Consider the following 8564-nt stretch of genomic DNA (forward strand, 5'->3'; position numbering starts at 1 on the left):
GTGAAATCCTGCCATGTTGTCTGCACGAAAAACGGGGGGGGGGGGGGGGGAGGGGGTTAAGAAGCACATATCGGAAAATAATAACCTGGCGCTATAGAAACATACAAATACTCCTATAGTATTTTTTTTGTTTATATTTGGTTCTTAGCGTGTTCTTTATAGGGTGTAGTTAGGTTATCAGATTTGTCGCTCATTACGACTATTCCTTAGTGTGCGTAAGTTACTTCTCGGACGGATATAGTTGATCAGGCTATATCCCTCCCAGAACTGATTACACATGCTAAGGCGTACTAATAATGTTCGACTCCTCTTCTTTCAATTTATGTTCTCCTAAGTTATGACACTATGCGAGTATATAATGCATGTAAGTATACTTTAAAACAAGAAATTATTTGTTTTCTAAAAGTACAACTCGTTAAAGCGTTTTAAGAATCAGAGACTTTTAGTCCCAAATGTGTTTATAGTTTGTATATCTTATGTGGTTTGACATACTTAATTCACTATAAACCGTGCTCTGATACCAATCTGTCACACCCCCAAACCAAGGATGGCGGAAACGTCCGGAGGTGGAGGACTTCATGTATAGTATCATAACCACAATTTCAAAAGTAATTTAAGCAAACACAACCAACATATATATAATTGAAAAAGTTACATCACTTGTATGAATTACATGTTTCAAAATCAATTACAATATGTTGACAAAATATGAAAAGTTTGACGCCTTAACGTCCCATCCTCAAAAGCACTTGATTACCTGTTTAGTGATTTCCTGGGAATACAAGTTGTTTGAAAAGTGTCAACACATAGGTTGGTGAGTTCATAAGTTTTTGCTATAAAACTTAATAGAAGTCTTTCTCATGTAAATGTCGCGTTTGTTTTAGAAAAATCCGATATTTTCCTTAAAAATCCGTATAATGTAGCCTTATAACCAAAGACCAAAATGTATAAGAGATCATTCTTACTTAGTAGAAATGTCGTGAGTTTGAATTGATATAAAAAGTGAATTTAAATCAACCTAAAACCTACTTAGGTTTTACGAAATCCCGTAAACTTTATGATTTGTTATCTCCCTATGTGAGTCGCTATAATCATACTATGACTATGTGAACCTGCCACGACGTTTCTCAGGTGTCGCGAAAATGAAATGACATTTGTCACCCGTAGACCTGCAGGTCCCACTGTAGCTAGCAGCAATGTGTGGGGTGTCAAACCCAATATAGATCTATATACAAGTATCACGTTCCCCCTCCAGGAGACTCTGATTATAACTACCAGGAATTATATTCCGAACTCGGACGTACGGATAGAGAGAATGTCTCACATTTTAGGGTAACAAGTTTACGTATAATGTGTGTGAGTGTAAACCTTTTCTGTATGAATGTACTCTTTTAGTACGATTGTGTTATGCAATATATCATAAACTATACCTATTATAGTTTATCTAAAATGTTTGTAATATGTAAGAACTCTTTTATGGAAATGTATTAGTGTTATGAATTTATTAAACTATACTTTTATAGTTTAATATACATGTTCTAAAATGAATGATTAATATTTATTATGAATGACTTAGTTTCAGTTCATGATGACAAACTAACAAGGAAACACATTCAATAATTAGAACTTATGATTATACACTTTGCTCAACATAATACAAAGTGTTATGATATTTACATGCTGTTGGCTAACTTTAGCCATTCTGCCCTGTTTTGGAAAAATCATACGAAGTCGAAAACTAGATCCGTAAATTCTGAGAGTTCACAAAATGTGTCTAGCTTACTCATAATTTTTATCACGATTTTTAATGACCTCCAACTTGGGTGAAAAAGTCCATAATCACATACTGGTTCGGATTGTTGTTTGAAATGATAGGCAGTTTTGTAAAAATCACCATAAATTGTAGAAAAATCGTATGGAAATGTGCAAGTATTCATTTTAAAGCTAAGAACCTGAAATATTTGCACCTTGTACAGTTTTGAAAACAAAAATGTTTAAGATGCCCAAAACAGTCCGTGAATGGAGTTGAACTTTTCTGATGAAGGCTGTTAGAAAATTTTAGTTATGTTCTTGGTGTTTTAACTTGTATCCCCCCCTTAAAAACTTGAGAAAACATGAAAATGTAGGGGTATGAACTCACCTTGAGTGATTTCAGTAGATGATTGTTGAAGAATGGAAGTGTTTAACTCAAGAACACTTGGAGATGCCTTGAAGATTTTCGAGAATCTAACATCATAGATATGGAGTTTGTGTAAGAAATCAATGATTTGAGTAGAATGAAGTGAAATAATCATAAGTAGGATGAATTATACTTACTAAGAGTGGAAGAACACTTGAAAATCAGCCTTGAATCTCGAAATTTGTGGAGAAAAAGCTTGAGAGAAAAGTGGTGCTTGATACTTAGTGAAATGAGAGCAAATGAGAGAAATGAGGAGAGAGGGTGTTTTGTTCCAGCTCTAAAAATGTGGGAATGAGTAGAAATTGAGTGTAAGGTACATTGAAGTGACCTAGGTAAGGTGGGGAGGTGTGGCTGGTCATAGAGTGGGTGTGGGAGTGGTTGCTTGTGTCATAAGGTAAAGCAAAGTCAACACTCCACCTCTTTGTACTTTACCCACTAACTTTTATTATTTAAATAAAGAGTTTTATGAAAATATGATTAAATTGTGAATATTTAGAGTTTATTATGTTAAAATATGATTTTGGGTGAAAATATCACGTTAAAATAATTAAAAACGGGCCTTAAACGCAAAACTACGCGAAAATCGGGAAGAAAAGCATTCCCAGCGAGACCTCTCGGTCCCTAGGCCGAAGTTCGGTCCTTGCTGGGGGCTGTAGCCGGAAACGAGACGAACAGAGGGAAACAAAAGGGGGCGAGGAAGCGAAGGGAGGCGAACCGGAAGCGAGAGGCGAAGGCGAGGGGGGTTTGGTCCGGAGATAAGAGGCGAACGCGTCTGACCGAAATGAGCCGAATGAACAGTGGTGAACAGTGCCTTCGGGTTCGGGTAGTGCGCGAGGTTCGGTTCCTCCTGGCTCGGGTTCGGTTCTTCCTTGCTCGGGTTCGATTCCTCCTTGCTCTCGGGTTCGGCCCTTCTTGCTCTCGGGTTCGGCCCTTCTTGCTCTCGGTCCCTAAGAGGACCTTCGGGTCCTAAGAGGCTTCTCTTCTTATAATGAGGTTTCGGTTCCTAAGGTCCATTTTTCTCGTTTTTACCCCGTTTTAAGCCGTTTTTGACCCGGTTAAAGGTCGGAATGACCCGAATGACTCTAAAAAGTTACGGGAAACTTTTGAGAGAGATTTGGGAGAGATTTCACATACTTGGAGAGATTTGGGAGATATTTAACATTTTGGAGAGATTTCTCATACGAAGAGATATTTGGGAGAGATTTGACATTCTTAGAGATATTTGGGAGAGATTTGACATTATTAGAGAGATTTGGGAGACATTTAACATTCTTGGAGAGATTTCTCATACAAAGAGATATTTGAGAGATATTTCACATGCTTGGAGAGATTTCTCATACAAAGAGATATTTGAGAGATATTTCACATGCTTGGAGAGATTTCTCATACAAAGAGATATTTGGGAGAGATTTGACATTCTACAAAGAGATATTTGGGAGACATTTGACATTCTTAAAGAGATTTGGGAGAGATTTAACATTCTTGGAGAGATTTCTCATACAAAGAGATATTTGAGAGAGATTCTTGATAAGAAGAGATAGAGTGAAAACGATTGAGAGAGGTTTCGTGTGTGACAAATGTGAGTGTCCGGCTTCGCAATGCAAGGTTTGTAAACCCTGTTAAGCCTTGTTTAAGGATCTTACACACCCCCGATGAGTATGCAACATGGTTTTATCAGTTTAATTCATTGATTTGCTCTAAGGCTCAGGAAATTTTAACACAAGATTTTTCCCAAGTGATGTTTTCCCATTAATATAGCAAGTTATACAGTATGAACATAACACAAACCCTAATATACAAGGTTTAATCGAGTTGATCGGTTTAACTTGATGACTCGACTTGACTCAAGATTGACGATTGTCACAATCCAAGGCATCTTCATATGGTGAATCCATCTTCATTCGGGACAAATCGGAGATGAAGGCGGGGTTTGGATTAAGATTTGGACTTTGATTGAATTGAGCATACCCAACATCTTGTTCGCCCCTTATCTGGTTTGTACTTACCCTTTACACTAAAAATCAACAACATCAGGAGAAGGGGGAGATGTCAGTAGTGGTTGGTTTCATCAGTGTTAAGTAGGTGTGGGGTATGAGTTGGTGTCAAGAATCATGTTACCAGCAACAATGGTTTTCTAGGGTTTCAATGTTGTTTATAGGAATAAGAAAGAAAAAAGAAAGGTGGGTATACGATGCTGGGGTGTGTGTGTGTGAGAGAGAGAGAGAGAGTTGGATTTAATTTATTTTGTAATTAACTAAAAGCCTTGTGTCTATTAACCGACTAAAAAAGGTTAAAGGGAGTAGATGAACATGTCACTAAACACTTTGTTCCCTTAAAAGGCTCGAAAATAACTTTAGAGACTGAATATGCAAAGTCGAAATACATAGTAGTCTGTTGCATCATTTTCCCTAAATGTTTTAGGTATTTTTGGTTCTAAAGGGAAAAGTCTGACTTGATTGCATTGCATCACCTAAGTGTTTCCGCACTATCTATTTTATGACTTTACTCTGATGTTTTGAGAATACATTATACTACGATTATCTTTTGAATAATGAATGAATGGTTTGGTTCTTGAAAAAAATGAAACTTCTACTTAGTATTTTTGGGATGTTACAAAATACAAAATATGTAACTAATGGGAAGTCTTTTAAATCAAAATGAAAGCAAATAAAATTTTGGAAAGAGCTTTGATATTATGTAAGAGAAAAAACAACCACAGTTTCATTATTGAAAAGAAAACTTAGTTATAAGGAAAGCACACATTGAGACTATAAATAGGAAATTTGTCATTGGTTAAACTATCTAAATGACTAAAAAATCCACACAAAACGCACCTAATATTTTCTAGGGTTTCAATGTTGTTTACAGGAATAAGAAAGAAAAAAGAAAGGTGGGTAGACGATGCTGGGGTGTGTGTGTGTGAGAGAGAAAGAGAGAGTTGGATTTAATTTATTTTTTAATTAACTAAAAGCCTTGTGTCTATTAACCAGCTAAAAAAGGTTAAAGGGAGTAGATGGACATGTCACTAAACACTTTGTTCCCTTAAAAGGCTCGAAAATAACTTTAGAGACTGAATATGCAAAGTCGAAATACATAGTAGTTTGTTGCATCATTTTCCCTAAATGTTTTAGGTATTTTTGGTTCTAAAGGGAAAAGTCTGACTTGATTGCATTGCATCACCTAAGTGTTTCCGCACTATCTATTTTATGACTTTACTCTGATGTTTTGAGAATACATTATACTATGATTATCTTTTGAATAATGAATGAATGGTTTGGTTCTTGAAAAAAATGAAACTTCTACTTAGTATTTTTAGGATGTTACAAAATACAAAATATGTAACTAATGGGAAGTCTTTTAAATCAAAATGAAAGCAAATAAAATTTTGGATAAAGCTTTGATATTATGTAAGAGAAAAATCAACCACAGTTTCATTATTGAAAAGAAAACTTAGTTATAAGGAAAGCACACATTGAGACTATAAATAGGAAATTTTTCATTGGTTAACCTATCTAAATGACTAAAAAATCCATACAAAACGCACCTAATATTTTATAATGCTAACACTAGTACGAATAATAACAGCAACAATAAAAACGAATTCGGACGTTTTCAATTATTTAATCGACGTAAAGACATAGGATGTAAAACTATTATAATTTGGCCACATAGGATGTCAACATGGCTAATCAATGGGTATAATAGGCAAACGAGGTAACGATAATATTTTGTGAACAAACGTTTTAATATCATACCATACCATAATAAATGAAAATGTTATTGCCACTTGTCATTCTCTCATTTATTTGGCCACATGTCATTTTGTCATAATTTTAACATATATTTATTTTCCACTTGTCAATTACTTCATTATTCATTTCCACTATATCATTAATTTAGTTTCCATAAATTAAACATACTATAATAACTATTAATTTCAATTTTTAAATTTCAAATTTCAATTTCAAATAAATTTACACTTTAAATATTTGTATTTAACATTTTATTATAATAAATCGTTTAGTATACGGGTCTAACAATTAAACACATAACTTTAATTAATTTATTTTTTGCATTTTTTTTTATTTTATAATTTTCACTTATTTCATATTTCAAATTCAAATCAACTTTTCATTTAATCGCTTCTGTTTAACATTATGTTTTAATTAACCCATATAATATACGGGTTTCAAACTATTTTGATAATACTTTCTTAGTTCAAAAGTGTGTTTTAAACAATCTAAAAAGTGTGTTGCCAATCTTTACTAGTCTCTATAGAAGATGTAAGACAGCGTTTTGACCATATAGGATTCCACCATAACTAATCAACCGATATAAAAATAAAAACAGCTAATAAGAGATAAATACATAATGATAATATTTTTAGAACAAAACTTTCCGATATCTTAAATTTTGATAATACTTTTCTAACTGAAAAAATATTTTTTAAATAATTTAAATAGTTTGTCGTACATAACAACAAGTCAACAACCCAACTTTATGTTTTGGAAACAAAATAAACGTGTTAGAAAACCCAACATTATTACATGGAAATTCAACTTAGGATAAGGACAATGCGGTTGAAAAAAAAAGATTTCGGAATCAAGGTTCTAAAAAATTTGATATGGTTTCGTCATACCTCCAAGACTTTTATTATATATATATATATATATATATATATATATATATATATATATATATATATATATATATATATATATATATATATATATATAAACAAATAATAATAAAAATACGTAAACAAATATTAATTTTATACAAAATTACCGTCTTAAGTCACTTCTTACAAACGACGTGACACATCAAGGCTCGTAAAAATTTGGGGCTTGACATTAACGTCAAAATCATGTCTTACGTTATTTAGAACTTAAAACTATGACCACTAAAAGATCGAGCTCAATCATGCTTCCCCATCATCATGGAGACAACCAAAGCAAAACGCATCAACATCGCTAATCGGTTCCTTATCTTTCAATGCATCCTCAATTTTTGTTGGGTACCCATTTCTGTTTATCCTTCCATCTTTTCTCACAGACAACGATCTTCTTTTATTTTTTGTAGCAATCATCATCCTACTCCCCCCCCCCCCACCCACCCCCCGCATCCCCGTGAGTCAGACCTAATAATACAAAAAGAAGACCGAGGAACTTCAATAAAGTTTCAGATCGAAGGAATTTTAGTCAACGAAGTTATTGAATCTGACTACAAATCGTTATTTGGAAAGCGTGCATTATGGCGTAGGATATTTTTTGCATCGAAGAAAGTCTGGAGCATCCTTTTACTTAACGTCAATGTTTTAAAAATCGATTTGAACCTGTCGGTCGAACCGGTTGAACCGGGAACCGGAGAATGGAGCAGTTCAACTAGAACCGGTTTTATGTCTATTTCTGAACCGGAATAAACCGGCCGGTTCTTACAAAAACCCGGTTGAACGAGTTAAATTAAACTGGTTGAACCGGTTAAATTATATAAAAACACATTGAAATGAATCATTCTGCATAACAAACGTTGATTTTTTTTCACATTATTTTAGATATTTTTGAATAAAAACATATGATAAATATTATGTAATTTACAAAGCGTTTTTATATATTTAAAACTTTATTTCTTTTCGTATTGTACTTTATTTCTTTTTGATGTATGTGGATTGATGTAAAACTTATGGTTATGTGTTTTTTAATTTATTTGGATTGATCTACAACTTATATTTATGTAGATTTTTAATGTTTAAACATGTGGATATCTATGTCTGTGTAGAAAAATAAGAAAAAGATAAAAATTATGGAAACCGGTTGAATCGATTACACATGGAACCGGTCACAATACCGTTTCAACTAAAAAGTCAATTTTTAAAACATTGCTTAACGTCAATACTTTAGTTTACGGTAAATCTGAATTCTTTTTCTCAACTTCTCAATCCTTTTACAAGTTTATTCTTGATTTTTTTTTTACATGTGAGAGTATTGGGAGATTAATTGGTCGATTTTATGGTTGTAGTTACTACTTTACCTGCTTCATATTTGCTAAATTTAGGAGTTACACAGAAAATTTTGATTTTGGCTTCATAGAAAGTGTTTCTGGCGTAAATTTAGGCATTGTTCCTACTCCTAGTGACTCATGTGGCATTAGTTGGCTATTTATCATTCATGTTGACAGATGGGTTGTTATTTCCATTTTTTTTCTTGTGTGAATAAATCTTGAGGTTAATAGCTCGATATGTTTCTTCTCAAATAGAGATGATTATTTTTGCTTATATTTTGCTCAAAAAACTTGGTAGGAAATTGATTGGTGCTTGATGTGGGCCCCAGTATAGAGGATCGGGCCCTTGCGTTCCTAGAGGCCCGCGATAGTGTGACTAAATGAG

The sequence above is a fragment of the Lactuca saligna genome, chromosome 8, assembly GCF_052625555.1.
Source record: "Lactuca saligna cultivar CGN05327 chromosome 8, ASM5262555v1, whole genome shotgun sequence".
In the NCBI taxonomy this organism is placed as follows: domain Eukaryota; kingdom Viridiplantae; phylum Streptophyta; class Magnoliopsida; order Asterales; family Asteraceae; genus Lactuca; species Lactuca saligna.